The sequence below is a fragment of the Crocodylus porosus genome, unplaced genomic scaffold (assembly GCF_001723895.1).
Source record: "Crocodylus porosus isolate Cpor-Errol unplaced genomic scaffold, CroPor_comp1, whole genome shotgun sequence".
NCBI lineage: Eukaryota > Metazoa > Chordata > Crocodylia > Crocodylidae > Crocodylus > Crocodylus porosus.
Genome location: NW_017728943.1, coordinates 115,233,793 through 115,255,473, shown reverse-complemented (window position 1 = coordinate 115,255,473; position 21,681 = coordinate 115,233,793).

Genomic DNA, 21,681 nt, shown 5'->3' with positions numbered 1-21,681 from the left:
TCTCTCTCTCTCTCTCTCTCTCTCTCTCTCTCTCTCATGAGAAGGCTGACTAGTTTGTAAATGCCTAACAAAACCCCATGGCTAATATGACTAGAAAATTTGTTATGATGTAATGATAGCAGATCAGTTTTATCAAGCCATTTGTCCATATGTGACATGTAACAAGCCTCATTTATGAAGTAAAGCTTTATAAGATAAATTATTTCTCTTCATCCAAGGTGACAAACAGGTACCTCTGCATCTTGGAACTATTTAAAATTAAGAATATGTTCAAAAGCTAAAATTGCTTCTTCTCTTCCCCCCCAAAAAACAGAATTAATACTTAAAAAATTACTTTACCCATGTTTTTCATTAACTCAAAATAATTGAAGGAGTTTTCCTTAAAACCTTTTTAGAAACATTCAGTGCAGGGTGAAATCTGAGTGGAAAAAAAAGAGTTTTGGGTCCCATGGAGTATTTCATACAAAAAACCAAAAAGTAGAAAATGAAATTCCAACATAAACTTACTTATAGTACTTGTGAACTGAAACTTGCTTTACTAAAAAAAAAAAGGAAGAAATGCACTTAGGCAGTGTCCTTCTCAGTTCACTAGACAGTTGGAGAGAAATATAAACATTAAATATGAGATCTAAGGGAAAGAAAGCTCTTGAGTGGCTTCCACCATTCTTACTTTTCTTTTTCTAGCTCTCCTTCTGATGCTAAGGCATACTTTTCAGGCTTCTTCTGGGACTTGTCTCCTGTGACCTGAAAGTCTTGGCTCATGCATACTCACATACAAAGATGCCACCAGAATAAGATCATGACAGGCTGATCCTATTTCAAACAGGAGTCAATAGCCTAATATTTGTCCAAGCCTGAAATAGTTTTAATCTCCTAGGGGCTTTGTGAAGTATCTTTTAGTAGATTTGGGTTTTATGCTTGCCTGAAGGCCAAGCAAAACTTTTATTTAGTATTGCTTTTTATCACAGGCCTGATGGACATGTGGCAAGGAGGTGAAGAACTTGCCTGGGCATTTTCTCTCCAGTTCATATCTGCAGCAAATAGTTGAGTGCAGCATGTCTGCAAAAAGAGAAGGCTGATAATGCACCCTGAAGAGAAAAAAACACTTTGCTTTGAGAACCTGCTACAGTAAACGATGCAAGAGGGAATCAGGCAGAGAAGTGAATGCTAGTAACACTCCTCAGAGGATCAATCAGTTGCTTGCCTTTTTGGCATCACTTATGCTGTGTAGCCAGTAAGAAAGTGCCTAGAAAACTGATATTTATAGAGGTGCACAAAATTGAGCTACTTCAGTTTGCAAGGATTCCACTTGGGAAGCGGGTTTCAATTTATAGGGACTTACTTGCTACTCCATCCAAAGGTGCTAGAACCTGACCCTAAATAAAGCCTTCCTTTTTCATCTACTTGAAGATTTACAAAATTTCTAACCTGCTGCAGAAACCAGGGGGCTGCCAGTGTTTACCACCAACTGGCTTTCAGCTATGTTGGGCCTTGCTTATGTTACTAAATCAGTGGAATGGGGCCCTTCAGAGCAGTAAATGACTCATGTGTAGATTGTTATGCAAGACTGACAGGAAAGGCAAAGGTAGAGTAAGGGCAGTAGAAACAGTCATAACACAAAAACAGAACTATACCACCAAGCTTTGCAGTAACTGAGAGCACACCGGCAACAGAGGGGTAATATCATTGTTCAAGTTGAAAATTTCATTAAAGTTGAGCAGCAAAGGCTGGTATTAAACATGAAATCCTATGAATAGTCTGGCACATTGATGTCTTAGGCTGCCTAGTGAAGTTTAGGCAGCCTGTTGAAGAGGCACTCTAACTATGGCACTTTAGACAAAGCGTGATGAGTTAGAGCAGGAGTTGTATAGCCACTTAACACATTTTGGTGAGCTCTCAAGGGCCATCTGCCCCCTGCCTTGACAAGTGCCCCACCCCTGGTCACCATCTTGGGATGGAAGTCCCACCCCTAACCCCTGACCTTTGCCACCAGAGGTCCCGCCCATTGCTCCCAAAAGTACTCTTGTTGGGATGGAGGTTTGTCATCTTGGAACCAGAAAAAAAAACAAAACAACCTAATTATATACTGAAAATCAAACAACAATAACATATTTTAAGTTTATTTAAAATAATATATTTTTGTCCCAATTTCTGTGTGTTTGCATTGTGTATATACACATGATTGTATAATAACTCAAAATGAAGTATTACTCTTGTATATTGTGTGACAGGGTGGAGGACTATGCAGGGATATGGGGGGAGGGTATGGGGTTTGTGGGGGAGCCGTAGGAGTGTGTGTGTAGATGTCTTTTTATGTGGGGTGTGGGGGAGGATGTGGAAGTATGTGCAGATGTGGTGGGCAGGTATGTGGTTTTTTTGGGAGGGTGTGCTTGTAGGGATGTGTGAGTGTGTATGTGTGTGGGTATGGGGTTTGTGGAGGGCTGTGGGTTGTGTGGAGGGGGAGAGTGGATGGGGTGTGTCTGTGGGTGGGTGTGTGTGGTAGGATGTATGTACAGTAGTGAGCAGGGCTCCCCTCAGAGGTGCATGGGTGTGTGGGTGTGAGGTAGACTTGGGGGTGGTGTGGGGGAGGGTGTGAGTGGGTGCAGTGTTTGTGGGGTGTGTGATTGTGTGTGGGGGAGGGTGTGTTTGTAGGGTTTGTGGGAGAGGGGTTAAGGGTAAGGTAGGGTGTGCATGGGAGACCCCTGCATGAACCCCCCTGAGCCAGCCAGCACTTGCCCCTGCCCCTGACCTGCAACAATCTGAAGCCCATGTGCCCTACGGCACCTCCCCACCACCGCCAACAGCATACAGCCCCAGCCTGCCCTGTGGCTACTCCATACCACCTGGCCATGGCATGCCTTGCTGCCCCTTAGGCATGCAGTGGGGCTGGGGAGACTTTTTCTGGCTGCCACCACCACCAGCCCCAGCTCCAGGGTACTGGCAGGGACCCATGCATGAAGCCCCAACCTGGTGCACCCTACGTGTGCTCCAGACTCACTCTTCCAGGATGAGCAGCAGCAGAAGCGGTGGCTGCCAGGTAGAAACTGTTGCTTAGTGCAGGGGAAAAGTGCCCCCAGCTCCTAGCTGCTGCTGAGCAGTTCTTGGTACAGCTACCCAAACCCCACACCCTGCTGGGTTGCCCTGTGTAATCGCAGCCCAGGCTGCTCTGCAGCTGTTCTGCACTGTCACTGCTGCCATGCTGCACAGCATAGAGGTGGCAGTGATGGCAGTGGAGCCACAGGACAGCCTGGCATGATGCAAGCTCCAGGCAACTGCAACAAGAACTGCCCAGCAGCATCAAGGGGGAGGGGCCACTTTCCCCCTACACCAAGCAGGAGCTTCTGCTCAGGATTCATAGTGACCTAAAAGAATTGGAGGATTGGGCCAAAAGGAATCTCAGGAGGTTCAACAAGGACAAGTGCAAAGTCCTGCACTTACGATGGAACAATCCCATGCACCAGCATAGGCTGGGGGGTGACTGGCTAGGCAGCTGCTCTGCAGAAAAGGATTGGGGTTACAGTGGACAATATGAGTCAGCAGTGTGCCCTAGTTTCCAAGAAGGTTAATGGCATACTGGCTGCATTGTTACATGTGTTGCCAGCAGGTCAGGGGAAGTGATTATTCCCCTCTATTCAGCACTGGTGAGGCCACATCTGGAGTACTGTGTTCAGTTTTGGGTCCCCCACTGCAAAAAAGATATGGACAAATTGGAGAGAGTCCAGTGGAGAATAACAGAAATGGTTAGGGGGGCTGGGGCACATGGTTTATGAGGAAAGACTGGGGGAACTGGGCTTATTTAGTCTAGAGAAGAGGAGACTTAATAGCAGTCCTCAAGTACCTGAAGCGGGGTTTGAAAGATGATGGAGCTAATCTGTTCTCAGTGGTGGCAGATTACAGAACAAGGAGCAATGGTCTTAAGTTGCAGCAAGGGAAGTTTGAGTTGGATATTAATAAGAATTATCTCACTAGGAAACAGATTACCCAGAAAGGTGATGGAAGCTCTATTCCTGGGGGTTTTCTAAACCTGGCTAGACAAAGCTTTGGCTTGGATGATATAGTGGTCTTTCTTTGAGCAGGGGGTTAGACTAGATGACCTCCTGAGGTCCCTTGCAACCCCAACTTTCTATAATTCTGTGACAGAGCCCTGGGTAGGCAGGAGGGAAACTACTGGAGCTTTGCCAAGTAAACAGCAGCAAGCTGATCATTAAGCTGAAAGGATGCACCTCTATCTGGTCAGGGAAAGGTGAAGCTCAGGGGATATATACTTGGGTTCCTGAGGCTGAAAGCCTAGTGTTGTTCAGAGCTCTGCAATGAGAGGAGTTCCTTCCAGCCCAGTCTGTCAGGGAGTGGAAACTATAAGGCAGAAAAGGATTCCAAGAGGCTGAAAGTCAGCGAAACAACTCAAAGGAGGCTTTGAGTGCATTAGGGTGAAGCAGCTGGCTTGTTTGGTTCAGTTTAACAAAAAGACCAGTTTAGGCTGTAAAGAAAGTGAGGAGGCCCCATGGAGGGGTGCCTGAGAGGCACTCCAGGTTTTGAGCCCTGCCAGGAGCAGGGGTGTGGGAGAGGTGCACAAAGACTAGGAAGGCTGAAGGTCTAGATAGTGAGTTGAAGCAGAGGATGGGCTGAAACTAGGATGGGGCCAGCCCTACAGGCAGGCTGAAGCCTGGAGGGCCAGTGCCTGAGCCTACAGATGGAAACAGGGGTGGGCCAAGGCTAAGGGTCAGGCCCTGAGCCCTGAGCCCTGAGAAGACAGATCGAGATGAGCTGAGACCCAGGGGGCCAAAAGTCTGAGCTGTGAGAGGTTGACACTAAGAAGCCAGGCTAGAACATTTGGGCATGGCCTAGAGGCCTATAGCTAGAGTGACCAAGGCCAAGAAAGCTGAAGCCTATACAGGAAGGTAAATGACAACATTGACCTTAGTGAGGTATGAGTCATGGCTGTGTGGGAGGCTGAAATCCATGATTAGAACCCTTAAGGTTTCATTAGAGCCAATTGCAGGGGCTGGCAATTATTTCAGCTGGAGGGCCACTTCAGGAGTTTTGGTGAACTGTCAAGAGCCACCCATATAAAATCTTAAACAAGATACAATTTTAACAAATTATAGATTTAAAAAACAAATCATATACTAAAAATTTAACATCTACTATAACATATTTTAATTTTATTTCAAAAAATAGTTTTTGTCCTGATTTATGGTTTTTTGAGTAATGTATATAGAAGTCATTGCATAATAGCTCAAAATAAAGTCTTACTCTTGTATATTGTGTGGAGGGTGGTTGTGCACATGTGGAGGGGGATGTCCACACATTAGGTCCCAGGAGCCAGCCAGAGGTGGGGGAGGAGGGGCAGATTAATGCACAGCCCCATGGGGCCCGAGCCCAGGGGCCCCTGCCAATCAGGGGTCCGAGATGCTTGGGTTTTCTCAAGAAACAGTGAGTTTCCTCTTGCAGGCAGGAAGCATTCTAGCCTGCAAGGGCTCCTGCTTGGAGCTCCTAGGAGCAAGACACATGCATGTGTGTGGCCAGGAAAACAGCTGGGGAGTGTGGAGAGCAGCTGCTTGCAGGTAAGTTTATGGGCATGGGGAAGGGGCATGGTGGGGCAGGGGCAGGGACACTGCCCAGCCAGGATGGTGCATGGGACCAAGGGCTGGGATGGGGAGCAGGACAGAGCCATGGCCAGCTCAGCCAGGAGGGTGGGAGGAGAAGGGTGACTCCTCCCCATTTTGCGCACTCACTGGAGAAGGCATGGGGGGGCATGTGCCCCCCAAATTTTTGCATGGGATGGATGCAGGCTGCCTGCTGTGGGCTTGGTGCTCTCTGCTCTGCTGCCTTTGCCCTAGGGAACCCACACTGGCCATGTGTCCTCTGCCTATCCGGCAGTAGTGGGGTTGGTGAGTTGTGCCTCCCACTGCTGGGTGGGCAGGGGACACACAGCTGGCGTGGGGATTCTAGGGAAAGGCAGCAGAGCTGACAGCCCTGATCCCAGAGCAGGCAGCCCACATCTGCCCTTGCCCTGCTCGGCTCTGCTCGGCTCTGGCAGTGGCAGGGGAAGAAGGGCAAGGATCAGGGAGGAGAAGTGAACATGTGCCACCCCACCTCCAGCCCAGCCAGATCCACCCAGGCTCCCCTGCAAGGCACAGAGGCCTGCTCTGCTCTTGGCAGCAGCAACACCAGGAGGGGAAGGAGTCCCTCCCCCCACTGGAGTCCAGGACCCCAATAATTTTTAACCCACCACTGGAAGTGCATGCAGCAGAGCTTGCCAGGGCAGTGCAGGGATAGCCTATGGCCACCAGCCTTGGCTTGGGCAGCATGCACAGCTTCCTGGTGGGGCTGCTTTCAATGCAGTTGCAGCTGCCTGGGTGCTGCTCAGCTTCCCCTGCCCCCAGCAGTTCCTCCTCCTGCCCCTGCTGCACTGCTTCAGGTGGCAGTGTAAGCTTCAGCTAGACAGCTCTTATCTCAGTGCATGGGGCTCCAGCTAGATCTAGCTCTAGCTATTGGCTGCTTTCCATCCACTTGACTGCATGCAGGTGGATGCTTATTGCATAGGGCAGAAGGAGTGGGTGAAAGGCAGCTGAGAGCTGGACTCCTGCACACTGGGGCAGGAGCCTCCTGGCTGCAGCTTCCCTCTGGCCCAGTGGCACAGCAGAAGCAAGAGGAAGAGGAGGAGGAGTCGTTGAAGGTGTGGGCAGCTGAGCAGCACCAGGGTGGCTGCTGCCACACTGGGAGCAGCCCCACTGAAAGTTGTGCACACTGACTGGGCTAAGGCTGGTGGTTGGGATTGCAGTGCAGGCTGCCCTGGGTGGGAGTGGGTGGGGCTTGGCTCTATTCAGAGGCAGGATTCAATCAACTGGTGAGCACCCACCTGCAGGCCAGATCCAATCAGTTGGTGGGCCAGTTCTGGCTCATGAGCTGGCTGTATTTTACCCATCCTTGGTCAATAGGATCATGAGTGGTGACAACAGCATGAGAATATTGCCAGCAGAACACAAGTAATTCTAGCTGGGCATGGGAGACACCCACAGAGGAGGTTCCCTTATCAGGCAGAAGGTCCAGGCTGTGTTAATCTTGCTGAGTTAATTTTGTCACTGGTGAGATCTCTCCAGGACTCAGGGGCAGCTTCCTAATTCAGACAGAATGAGCATCAAGGCATAACAGGTGAGATAGAGAAGGGGTAACGGGAAGAACTGGATTTCAGGTAAGCTTAGAGTGGCCCCTATCATTTCCACCCTCAGGGGGCCCATCCTGTCATAGCTTCATGCATGGCTTGGAACAGAAGGATCAACAATTGATAGAATTTCCCTCACTTGCATCTTGTGCAGGCTATGTTAACCCTAATGGCAATGTGCCAAACTCATTATTGTTGTCAAAGTGTTGATATCACTGCTAGATTTTTCTAAGAATTTTCAGATAACTTTAGCCTTATGCACAGAAAAGTGCAATGTGACAGCGAGCTTCAGACTTGAATGCCTGGATGAATGGTTAGGTGGATATAATTACATTGACTCAAGTGGATGCAACTGAATGTACACCAAGACTAAGTTTGGCCCCATGTCTTTTGGTAAATTATGCAATTTAATATGCTGTTTTAGAAGTTGCTTTGCAGTTGGTTGTAAGAGCCTATGCCTTGAAAGGTGTCTCTTATGGAAATCTGTTCAATTAAAAAAAACGGAAAAGAAGGAACACTCCAAATACACTTAGTTAATTGAAGTCACATCCGTTTTCCTGCAAAAGTGATGACTTCTTGGGCAGACCTGTCTAGTATGGCTTGGTCTGGACCCCTGTTGCCCAAAATGAATTTATTAAATATGCAGAATACCTGACGCTAAAACACATGTTAACAGAGATGTTATACATCATGTGCTTGCCATTGATAGCTTCAGTTTTCATATCTTCAGGTTCTGAGTTTTTGTTCCCCATAGCTTGCATACAGATATATGAAGAGGACCTAATGCATGTTTATTTCCAGCAATGTGTCGTAGTGGAATTAATATGAATACAGGTTTCCCTCTCTTTATGCTGTATATGGATTCCTAGAAAACAGCGCATAACTTGAATTCACATCAAGGGAACCCACTTTAAAAGATAACAAATAGGGATATGTTTCAAGACGTCAACTGTACTGACCCCCAAGCCCATTTCTACCACTTTTACAAGACAATTTTGGTACTCACCAACAGCAGACAGTACACAACGCACAGGGCACTATCATAACGGGGATGGCAACTACAGAAATACGTGTCACAGACAAAGAGTGAGGAGCACAGATCCACACAGGAGACTATATTTTGGTGTGCAGCACTCCCACAATGTGCCACACAAAGCAGCTGACTGCAGGCCACCACACCAATCACATAAGAGTGAATTTACTTCACATATAATGAATTTTTGGTATAAATAGTGTCATTGCATAGGAGTGAATTCGCACATACAGAACCCACATCAGTTGAGAGAAACCTGTAAACCAAAAACTCAATTTAGAAGAATTTTGAATTATATTGAAAATAGACACGAAATTAGTACATGGTGACTTATGTCAATGTATGTAATAGGATAGGGGTGGAAATGCAGTTTTCACCCAATCATTTGTCCATAGGATCCAAGGTCTGCTAAAGCATGAACGTTGCAGATTCCTGGCAGATATTTTGCAGTACAGCAGTTTAGATAATATGCATAATCACATCGTGCTTGCTCCTGGCTCCCTGTACTAGCAGGATACTAGCCAAATTCATCAAGCTTACAAAGCTTGAATGGTTTAAAAGTTCCTAAGCTCCACCCCCCACAACCCACTTGCTCTAAAAAGAAAAATATTGGAAGGTTTTAAGAGACTCCCCAGATTGACGTCTGCTGTTCAATATCCACCTAATAAGCTGCTTAACAACTGTTACCAAAATTAATGAGTCAAGTCACAGTTGTAATTACCATATTGCAGATCACTGTATTGTATTAGATTACCACGGACTTCAATTTAGGAATATTTATACCATGACAACTGTTTAAACTATGTACCAGTGTTTCAGCAGATTACATTGCATCATAGTCCATATTTATTTGTGTGGGCAGAAATTCTCTTTTGATTACAGTCACCTTTTCACAGGTCCTTAGGTCTCAATTTAAGGATCCATCAAGAAGAGTATCCACCAGTCTAAAAACATAATGGACCAGCTTCACCCTCCATAACCTCTTTTGCACCGAGTTACACAGAGGGGAGTTAGACGCCAAATGAATCAGTACAAAATTAGAATATATAGCTTAAGTGAATAAATTAATGGAAGAAAGATTCTGTCAGGAAGATATTTACATGGTTCTCTAGGAATCTGCATTCAAGTCTGGAGTCCATCAAACTTCCTACCACACTTTGGCAGATCTCTTTGTGCATATTAGCTGTTCATCTATAAAGCTTCATGAGTTCTTCCCACCTGTCCTTTGCCTGCTTTGTCTATTTTGACTATGTTTTTGACATGCCTACCACAATAGGATGCTCACCTTGATATGGGCTTCTAGTACTGCTGTAATTCAATTAAGTTTACCATCTCAAATCATATCAAGCTCTTATTCACAAAGAAAATACACTACCTTCCTGTTAGAGCTTTCCCTTGAAATGACATAAATATGTATGATTTCAATGCTAGTACAGTTTACAAGTATAATCTTTTAGTTTATGATGTTTTTGACTTGCATTTAGCAGGTATATCAGGGTAACAGTGTACATGTATATGTACATGTAACTCTTCCACCTTCTGGAAATTAAAAAAATAAGTTAAATGCCCATTTTAGGAAGTGCAACTTCTTTGCAGGCTTTTCCATATGTAAAGAAAACAAGAATGTCTGAAATTCTCCTCAGGAGTCTCCCATATATTGTTTTGGTAGGACTATAGGTATACTGTCTGTCATGAATAGATAGTCTCTCGTCTCAGATCTGCATGATCAAAGAATTTGGAGGTACCCAAGTCCATTTGTATATAGACCCTTTGCTTGCAGACAGGGCACATCTATCTGTGCTATTAGCTGGCAGCAATAAATTATGATGCATACCATGCCAGAGTTTAGTGCTCCCAGGTAGCACATTTACATATGCACCCAAGACTGCAGCATGTTGAGCCCAGTTGGAGCAGCTCCAGCTGGCAGAGGGCCTGGGGATTAGCTTGCTAGCCTGGGGCTACTCCAACCTGGCTCCAACCAGGCAGCCCTTGCACTGAAGCACCCTCGTAGCCCAGTCAACCACATCAGCATCTGCACATGCAGTACTGTGGAGTAAAAAGCTCTACAGCAGGGTAGTACTTGTCCCGCTGCAAACTTGGTTTCCTGCAGCCTAATTGGATCACACGTGTAGATGCCAGATGCTTACTCCAGAGCTAATTAGTCTACTCCACAGTAAATATCTCCTGTAGAGATGCCCATAGAAACCTAATCTACTCTAGCCCCTGTTTTGTTACCAATAATTAATGTAGCAAGTAGGCAGAGATGAAGGAAAATGCCTATTGAGCATAAACAGGGACCAGTGATACATGAACCATTTGTCCAAGAGCAGATTGGTCATCAGGCTGCATTCTGCCACCTCAGTTGACAAGTTAGACTAGACCCTTTTTGGAACTTGACTTCCATCTTCAGTTCAACTCATTATGCTATATACCACCAGTAGTTTGTGGGAAAGTGTTCACCAGCACTCCCTGTCAATTATTATGTGGATCATCCATGAAACACGAAAAGTATAAAGGAGGTGCATACTTAAAACTACAGGTATGACTTAGCAGGAGAGAACCTGGGGACCTGCGTATTGGAAATATTTATATCTGAATCCACAATGGCAGTTTCTGTATTGTTTGTTTCACTTCCCTTGTTTCCTCCTTCAAAGAGAGACTGTTAGCACAGACAAATGAGGCAAGTCAATAACATCTACCCAGACAGGATATATTGAGCCAATTCAAGGGTAGGTGGATAGCAGCTGTGGTCTTGCTTGTGAAATAGTATAGCTGTTGCCTCTGTGCAGTGAGTCATCAAGCCCCTTTTATTTACACTTTCATATAAGTGCTGGCAAAGACTGATTTATGTGCTAAAAGCAGGGAAGTGGGGTGTGTGCATGTGAGAGAGAGACACTGACTGAGAACTTCTCTTCAGTTCACCCTGAAGAATTTTAAACTACACAGACCTGAAACAGATTGACCTTTTATTACTTTTGAATTGAGGACAGATTTCCCCTTTAAAGGCTCAATTATATTGCAAGGGTTTAGTTGTTTGGTTTTTTTTTTTTACGATTTTAGAAGATGCCATGGTTACTTAGGCAATGAATCCAAACCCTGGCTGCTTCATGTGCTGAATTTCAAACTGTAAACCACAGTTTGCAATTTTAACCGATCTGGTATCTGTAAATTACTCCATTATATTTATTTTTAAAGAACTTGCATAGTGGGCAACATACAGGGCTTGATATTTGACTCCTGCTGTAAAAGACATGGATCAGATTTGTCCCTGATGTTATTCTGCTGAAGTCAATAAAGTTGATCTCAGGATGAATTTGAACCCTTGACTTTTGGTGCAGTTGGTAGATTAATAAATATCTGAATTTCAGCGAGAAAGAGACAGAATAACAATTCTGTCAACTACTTGAGTAGAATTTCATCTCCTTTTTTCAGGGAGAGGATAGTTATTTGGAGAACTAGATGGTGGGAACTCTGCTATTTTATTTGATGTTACATCTGCACCACTGCTTGTTTTAGGCAGTTGGTGTTTTAGTAATATATTGGACCTGGCAGGAAAAAGTGAACTATGTGCTGTGGTACATTCCAGAGCCATCATTTTCTCTCACAACTAAAAATACTCTCTGAGGAGGTTTTGAAGGATATGCTTAATATTAGACAGTGTTAGTGTGGAGTAAAAGTGAAGAGCACTGTGATTACCATCAATATGTATTTAAGTATGCCCTGTAGTTTGATGAATGCATCTTACCTATTACAGACTAGCTAATGGATTTGACCCTGTTACTTCACCAGGTATTCAAGAAAGAGCTTTTCCTAAATGAGGAGATGTCAGTGCACCAATTAACATAGGAGTACCCTGGATCTTTTGCTGAAAGGGATCAGACTAACCTCAGTGTTTGACTAATTAAGTAACCAGAAAAGTATCAGCATTGTGTGGTGCCACTATAACCCACTGCTTAGACTGTTACATGCCCCCTCTATACCTACCATGCAGAAGATGAGAGTCTGTTACAGCTCTTATTACAGAGCCTAACTCTCCAGCTCAAGCTCTACAGACTCCAGGGACTTATCTGTGGAGGTTTCTGGTGTCTGTCCATGTGGCGCCCGTCACACAAATGTATTTAAAAAGCTGGAATGGTCCAGGAGTAAGAATGAATCACCTATGTACATTTCTCAGTATTTTTCTTTCTCTTATTTGGTTTAAAACAGGTGAAATAAATCATTCTAAGGTTTTGTCATTTAAAAAAGGGTTTAACAGTTACCTGGACAGTCACTCTGTGTCACTGAGTACAAACAAATCTGGCATACTTAATTTTATTTTTAGACATCTAATTTGTTTTCTCATTTGCTATATTTGGCAAAAACAGTGTGCTGATCTCTTGTTTTTTAACCCTGCAGTGAATGTAATTGGACACTCTTAGCCATGACACAACTGTACTAAATGATACAAAAAGGTAAATAAAGGCTGTTAGATTAAAAGCAAACTCTTTTAATACATTTGTGATTAACTTACAACTATAATAAGAAGTTACATGAAATCAGAAATGAGAAGGAGAGGTTAACAAGCTAAGACAGGAAATTATTTTAAGAGCAGAAAAAGGAGAGAGAAATCTTTTAATAGACATGCTTCTGACATTGGCTAACTTTGATGAGTAATGGAATATGACTTGAGGTAGCGGTGGGGCAGTCTGATTAACAGGGCACTGTTTTGGCACCTGGGTTCTGTTCCTGATTTTACCTGTACCCTGTGGTGTAATTGGGGCAAGCCTTGGCTCCTCAATTTTAATCTCTACTCTTCATTTAGGGCATAAGCTCACTAAAGGTTTGTATAATGCCTGGTACAACATAGCCCCAACCTTGACTGAGACCTTTAAGCATGAAGGAACTATAAATAAACTTTCCCCTCCTCTCATGTCTCTTTTCCAGAGCTATCTTTCCAGCTATATTTATATATGGCAGAAATGCAGAGACAACTTATTTCTGCCATATATGCAGAATGGTGAAAACGTAAAGGATACGTAAGATTCTTTTTAGCTAAAAGTGAATACAGAGAAACAGGTGTAGGTTGTAGCTGTGTTGGTCTAAGGGCACAGGCAGACAAGGTTCTCTGGGTAAATCTGATCTCTTTTATTAGACCAAGTCAGGTAGTTAGAAAAATTCATCTTAGCAAGCCTTTGGGTCTAAATACCCTTCATCAGGCTGAGGAAGCATCTGCAGTTGGTTCATGCTCTTTCTGGATGGAAGGAATAGTAAAGAAGCCAGAGGCTGGGCTGATATGCATGAAAGACAGGTAGTCAGTGAAGATATAGATTGAGGAGTCAGCGGGTGAGAGAAAGGGTGGGGGGAAAGGGTGGGTGGAAGGGGAATGAATGTAGCTGGTAAATAGTGGAGAGGTACCTAGAGACTCAGATGTCAGGCAGGTTATAATGTGTCATAAATCCAATGTCTATATTTAGTCCATAATTTTTTGTATCCAGGAGGTTGATGAAGTGAAGTTCATAGGCTCATTTGTGAAAAATGTTTTGTAAATTCCCATTTAGGATCAGAACTGAGAAATTGGAGAGAGAGTGGTTTTCTTATGAGAACTGTATCCCCACAGGTACTTGAGTATTCTTGTCCTTAATAGATTTCCAGTGTGCGTTCATTCTGGTGCGCAGTTGTTGTTTGGTCTCTCCTACGTATTTTCCATCAGGGCATTTGGTGCAGAGAAACAGACAGATAAATGTGCTAAATCAAAGTTCCTGTCAGGACCTCCCATATAAAAAAAAGGAGGGGAATTTATATAGGCCTATTGAAATCAGGGGGAACTAGGTGGGGTGGAGAGGGTGAAGGGGTAGCCCATATTCATAGACAGACATGACAGTTTGTTGTGTGATCGGTCAGTGAAAGTGCTCTACAGCTATGCACTGACAGAGGTGCATGGCTGCAAACTGCTTTAAAATACCTGATCCCATGACAATCTGAACCCTCACTATATGGGGGGGAGGCTCCAGTCCACCCATCCCACCCTCCAGTGCTGGCTCATCAACCCCAAAATGAGCTCTGTCTGCTCCCTTCCCCCCTCCCATTCTGAAAACAGTGCCGGGGCTGGGAGGGGAGAGAGGCATTGCTACGGAAGAGCAGCTGCAAATACATAGACTCTCTAAACTACAGCTCATCTGCACCATAGTTTCTTGGCACACATTCCCATGCAAGTCACTGAACATCCTACCAGAGCAATTCCAGGTCCATATATGCAACAATGGAGATATAATGAGCAATTTATTTATAGGCTTTGAGTGATTCTTGTTTACAGAAAGGTAATAGGTTAATTATATCCCCCATGTAACCTCAGTGAAGTAAAAGGAATTGCACTAGGCATGCAGTTTGTCCCTCCATGAAGTCTCCTTTTGGGCTACCTCTGCTCCTTGTCCTGAGTGGTTTTGATTTCTTCAAACTTCTCAGGAAGGTCTCTTTTATTAGTTCAGTTATTTTTATTGTGTTTTTCTCTCATCACATCATCATCAGTCTGGTGTTCTCTTTGCCTGGGCTTAATATAACCACAGTCAGTAATGTGGGATCCAAAGTAAGTGGCCAGTGGCCTATGGGAAATATTAAGTTTACACAACCTATTTCAGCCAGTTACATTAAGTCAGGCAGCTGTGACATTCTGCCTTTTACGCCCAACAGCCCCCAGTGAACTCAAGGAAGTTACGCAGAGATAATAAAGCAGAATTTAGGCTGTAGTGTTTTGAACTACTTTCCATTAACAAGTATAGTAGTCTTGGTTTGCCGCCGGAAGGCATACTGCTATTGTTCCCAATTCTCCATGAATCAAAAATTAAAATAAGAGGAGGATGTCCTGTGTGCTCAGAAAAAGCCCCCCCTCAAAGTCAAAGTGATCCTGTAGGACACTGCATGGGTCTATGAAACAATGGGGCTGTGCTACCCTTAAGTTAGTTCTTCAGCTGTATTTTTATACATGTTCAATTATTACGTCTTAGTGAGGAGATCAATATGAGCAACATTTAGAAAAATGTCTTTCAATGATTTGCATTAGAGTGGATTAGACAGTGAAATTCTTTCATGCCTGAAATCTAGGACTCAGTTCAGCCTGGAAACAACATCTAAATTCCCACCTCCCACCCCCACTGCCTCCAATGGGGTAATAAGGCACCTGGAGGTACACATTTGCCCCATACTTCTGGTAGGGGTCACTGCACTATTCCCTCTAGCATTAGCTATTTTACCATTTCTTCCCTATGGTGCCTTGGACTAGTCAGCTTCTGTGTCTTATATATGCCACATGGTTGAACTTGTTTGGGTGAAGGGGTTTGAAATCATTTGTTAAGAAACAGAAAGTTTTATTATGACAGGCTTACAGGAGTCTCAGGAGAAGGCTCCTGGACTGACAGAGAATGAACTGAATTCTCCTCACCTTGAGATATGGCCCCTTCTTGACAGGTTTGAGCTTTGTGGGCAAGAAAAGGTTGAGTATCTGTGGTTGCAGTTTATCTGGTTCTGCTGAGCCTGTGCTATAGATCAAGTATGCCAAACTGTGAAGTGTGGGACAAATGGTGTATTTAATTACTGCCCATGGGCATACACATAGGAAATCAAGATAGCAAGCTCATCAGAGTGCATGGTGGAATGCTCTGATGTCAGGAGGACATTTGTACTTGGGCGAAGGTGGGAACAGGATCTTTCCATATTAACTAAATTGACCTGCTGTTTACTTTTTGTTCAGCATTGTGTCCTTTTATTCATCACATAGAAAAAAGGCTCCTTATTTTGCCGACTGCTATGAGTGCTTTTTGGTTCCCTTTCTTCCCCAGCTTCATTTCTGCTATCACCTCATTACAGTGTCCTTTTCTCTACATTTTCTTCCTTACAGAAAATCCCAGTTCCCAACCTAGAATGCCGCTCTTTCACCTCCTCCTCCTTTTCATTCCTGGTCCTTACCTGACTCCTGAAAGAGACCATGATGGTTAGGACTGAAGGGTCATCATGGGACATTAAACTTGATACTCTAAGCAAATTAAATGGAACCATAGGCATTCCCGAACAGGTACCCCTTTTTAGAGCCATCTGCAAAGGTCATGCAGTAATCACTGCATCAGTTACACAGTAGGGAGTATCAGTTACACCATGTCACGCTTTGTTCGTGTTTGGAAGGTTATTGCTGCAACTACTAGAGCTAGAAACATAACTAACTAACTAATAAATAAATAAATTTAGGAGACTCTGAATATGTCATGCAAATCACATAAATACACCTTGAAAGCCAGAGCCAACCTTCAGGCTCTATCTTTGACAACCCTGCCATAGAGGACATCAATCTCTAGAACTGCCAAGCCAACACCTCACATAAGCCTGAAATGTACACAAAAGAGAACAGATACAAGGCATAAAAAGGCTGAGATTACGCTAGGAACGTCTTAAATTACAGCCACGGATATTCATTTAATATACCTTCTTGCTGTGTGATGAATATACCACTGCAAGCTGGGCATGAGTGCTCTCCCACACAAGAACTCAAAGTTCATCAAAGGAATTCTGAATCCTTACAGAACACATAGAACTTGAGCAATCTAAGAAATGGAGGATTGGGAAATAAATGAGGCTATCAAGTTTTTAAAATGCCATGAGATGGACACAGCCTAAGAATTTGAGTAGAATAAAATGGGCCAATTCTACTCTTATTAGATTGCACATATTTGGGCAGGGGGCAGGGAATCAGTATTTAGCTTTTTAAAATGTCTCAGAAGTTCTGAAGCTTTTTCCAGTTTCTCAATCATCTTACTGCCATTCACAGGCAGCCTCTACATTTAGACTTCTCCAGGTTACTCCTAGGAGATATTTGCTTTGCTGTTGCTGTTGCTGTTGGCGAGAGAATATCTCTGTTGCTAATGAGCGGACTTCCTTCCATAAGAAGTGCTGCAGTCTCATCTGATCACATTTCCTTCCATCTGTCCATTCAGTCATATCCTACTTTGAACTTTTGTCCTCTTTAACTCTCTATGCAGGCTTACAATCTTCAAACATAAAAATACATAGATATATTTGTGTTTATCTACCACAGCCAGAGCAGCCTCAGGGATAGCGATTTAATGGCTCCTGTTATGAGGATAAAGTTGTTTATAAATATGGATGTAACTGGGCACATCAGGGGGAGATAACTACACATTATACCCAGGTGTCTCTCTAGGAGATCTGATTCATTCAGCAAAGCATCCTTTTTCATGCATCTTTCCTCCTCTTCTTCACACATACACACACACATTTTGCACCACCTGAAACAGCATTAAAATGAGCAAGTCCCTGAGAAGCTAGAGCTTTTCCAATGATATGAACAAAAAGGTGGTAAGAAGGTATAATGTTACCATGGAACCTGGTTCAGTTAATTTGTGCTGTAGCATTTCTTCCACACAAATCTGTGGAAGAAAGGCTATGTTTGCCCTCATTTGTCTCTCTGTGAAATGGGATGTCATTATCTTTAATGGGGTCACACAGACAGAATCTGGGCCACATATTCTCAGGGATTTGCTGCATTTAGGTAGCGAAAACAGTGAAAGTTCAACCATGACACTATAACTAAGCACAAGGTGCAAAATAAAAGTAGCACTGTTTCCTACAAAGATGTGTGCACTCTCTCTCGCTCAGATACTGTAATTAGTATCTTCTGTTAAAGGAGCACATCTACACCTGTCATTAACATGCAGCCATAAACTGCAGAACTTGTTGCTCTTCAGTTTGTTGCTTCTGGGAGCTCCTGGGCACACGGTTTACATGTACACCCGGACTGCAGCACATTGAGCCAGGTCAAAGCAGCCCTGACTGGCAGGGAGCCTGGGCTCAACCTGCCAGCCCAGGTCTTCTCTGACCAGGCTCAATGTCCTGCTAAGGGGCTTGCTGCAGCCCCTGCTTTGAAGTACTCTTTTGCCCCACCCAGCCAGCTCAATGTCTATACTTATTTATAAGTACTACCCTTCTGAGGAGTTTATTAGTTTCCTGTGACATAATAGCAGTGCACATGTAGACGATGGGATATTTTCTGTGCAGTTAATTAATTGACTGCTCAGTAAATGTCTTGTGTAGATGCACCCAAGGACTTACACATATTCCTCTAGGGTGTCTGTCAAAATAGGGATTGGTTCTTTATCTTAGTCCACTTGACACTGCTGCCACTGTCAAGGGCAGAGTTCATGCTGGATGCTCTGGCTTGGAAATCCCCAGTCTTAAGTTGCTGAGACTCAGCCATAATTTTTTCTGTAAAGATGGTTCCTTACTTGAAGTGGAGGTGGTTCTTAGGAGAACAAAAGACTTGCAACTTTCTCCCTTTGTACAGATTAGCAGCATTCTCTTCAGGGAAGCTTCTACTCCTTTACTCTCCTCTACACTATACAGCAGAAGGGAGCTTATACTATGTATTGCATTTCAAGCAACTGAAGTCTGTTACCACATATGTTTAGTAATAAACACATATGCATATGCACACGCGCACACACGGAGTGTCTTCAAATGCATTGCAGATTATATTCTAGGATTGAAGTTAAAGATTGACAAGTGTTACATGACTAGTCCAAATGAAATGCATTGGAAACTATTATAATGCAATTGATCAACAGTCAGTGTATAACCGATTTCAGCACAGTAATAGGGATTGACAATCCATCTAACTCAGAACAGCTCTAGAGAGACAAGATGATCTGCACTATTCATCAAGCTTTTAAAAATCTTGATTTCAGTCCACCTTAAACTTCAGGGTAGACTGAATACTTCCTCAAAGAAGAACAGCATAATTCACAATGGCATAAGAACTGCCATTTACTGTGTCAGACCATAGGTCCATCTTGCCCAGATTCAAGGAACATTTAGCCATAAGGTAACATCTTTGTACCCAAATCAGCCCATAGAGGGATCATGTTATAGACTAAAGAATACTATGTAGTGGGTGCATCTACACATGCAATTAATTCAACACAACAAACTCTGGAGCAGTTTGAGTGGAATCAACTATTCCTGGGTTCAACATCTATATGTGCACCCAGGACAGCAGCAATCTGGGCCAGGGTGAAACAAGCCCCCAGCTGTCTGGGCTGACCAGGTGCAATGTACACCCACAGTCTGCATCTACATGTACATTTCAGTGCATTAAAGTACTCCACCATAAGATAGTACTGTTCCCAAAAGTACTATCCTACAGTGGAGTTATTTAATTTATTTGCCCTAATACCAACGCACATGTAGATTGTGATGCCTTACTGAGGAGCTAAGTAGTCTACTCTGCAGTAATGCACATGTGTAGTTGTACCCAGTACCTAACACCATATGTGCTGAAATATCTAGGTCCTAGGCCACTAATTACTATATGCCAGTACAATAACATATAACAAAAATGGTTTAGATTTGGAGTTAGGTATGTGTTATGATCACAACTCTGCCATGGGATTGTTGTAATTTGGGGCAAATCTCTTAACAGGGGCTCTTCCACTCTACCTGCAAAATAAGGAAAATAATTTATACTCCCCTAACCCCTTTGTCAGGTGATCAGTCAGATGAGAAGTGCAAAACAATGGAAAAGCCAAAATTGTTGCTCTTGTAAAGCAAAGTATTAGTTTAAACCACTTCATGATGTAACTCTGGACAGAAACATGCTCCTTCTCCCCCAGTTAAACCACAATCATTTAAAAGTTGTTTATAATAGCTTTCCCTCTTGAAGCAAACATTGCAATAATGCTTAAGATCTTATAGAAAATAGAGGTATAATTTATATTGGCTAAGTATAAAGCACTTGATAGCCTTGCAGAGAGTGAGCACAAGGAGCTTGGTGAAGTTCTATGGAAATAGTTACAACCAAACGCACACTTTAACTTGTAATTGGCTTTTCAATAGAATATCTTACTTGTATAGCACCAATAGTATGTGAGGGCTTTGCAACTTGTGGCATAATTTTAATACCTCATGCCAATGCTGCTGAATGCAAATATTAAACAAATATTGCTATGAAAACTGAATCTTCAAATGAAAAGTAATGGGTAAGATACAAAGAAGTGACATAACCTTTCAGATGAACTAAATAACCAATCAAGTACCGGAGGAATAACCTTTTGAAATCGTTAGATTCTGTAAGCAGATGTACAAATAATTAACTTTAAATTATGCGGCTAAGGATTAATGTGGATTGTAGATTTCAAGTTCAGAATAACAGTAATTACAAGCCGAGAGAGTGTTGCTTAGCGAAGCTAGACTTCTTGTATTAATTTTCACTTAAGCCAATCAGATCAAGGCCAGCACATTCTCCTTTTTTCAATGATGGGAAAGTAAAACAGATAAATCAGTATGCTGCAGTCCAGGCAATGCTGTGATCCATTCTGGATATGCTTAGGCTCCTCATTTCTCAGACTCTGGCTTTATTCCTATTTATGCTACAAGTCTACCCAAGTTAGGTAACTTCCAGGCCCCAGAGCCAGTCTCAAAGTTATTTTTAGAACCATATTAGCACTCTTTGAATTTATAAGAAGGAAGCTTCCCCTGACCACCATAATTTATTTCCCCTACCTTATCTTCCAGGCTTTGAGTATCTGGAATAGTGTTACATGTATAGTAACAGTAGAATGCCAAGAATACTTAAATGCAGCTCTTCACCCTACTAGTCAATATTGTTAGTATAAGGATAGAAATACCCTAGCTTCTCCCTAGGCTTAGGTCTTTGTTAGTTCCAACATTTCTTTTATTATGTTGGCTTCTGTACTACTAAAATATTTCCTAAAATGAAGTTCTGCAGCTGTACCAGTATACAGTACCCAGTCTTGACCCTGGGTAGGGGGTCTGTAGTATATTCCCACCATAGTATCCCCTGTGCCATGTTCCCCATGGATTTTAACCCAGAGGGTCTCAAGTCACCCACTGTGGGTGCCAATGTTGGCTTGCAGGGATACTTAGCTTTCCATGACATAGAAAGCCACCCCATTTGTCCACTCAATCCCTCCTGTACAGGGGATAGCCATCTATACTTGTGGCCCAGTCATGTGTGGAGTCCCATCAGGTCTCATGACATCATAGTTATTAGCATTTAGCAGGAGGACAAGTTCCTCCTGTTTATTCCCCAAGCTCCTGGCATTGGTGTACAGGCATGTAAGTGTCCTACTGGGGGCCCTTGCCTTCCCTACACATCATTCTGGAACTGGGATAGGGGTGGGTTCCCTCAAGTATCTTAGCCTGCTGGATTTGCAAAAGTTGCCCAGTGGCCTTGCAGTGGCCCCCACCCCCCAGCAGGCTTAGTTTAAAGCCCGGTTGAGTGGGTCAGCCAGTCTGGCTGAGAAGAGCCTCCTCCCCAGCACAGTGAGGTGGAGGCTGTCTTTTCCCAGTAGACCACTGCCTCTCTCACCAAAGAGCGGGCTATGGTCATGGAAGCCAAAGCTTTCCTGATGACACCAGCACCTCAGTCTTTAATTAACTACCTGGATCCTCCTCTTCCACCTCAGCCCATAGCCTGAGACTGGGA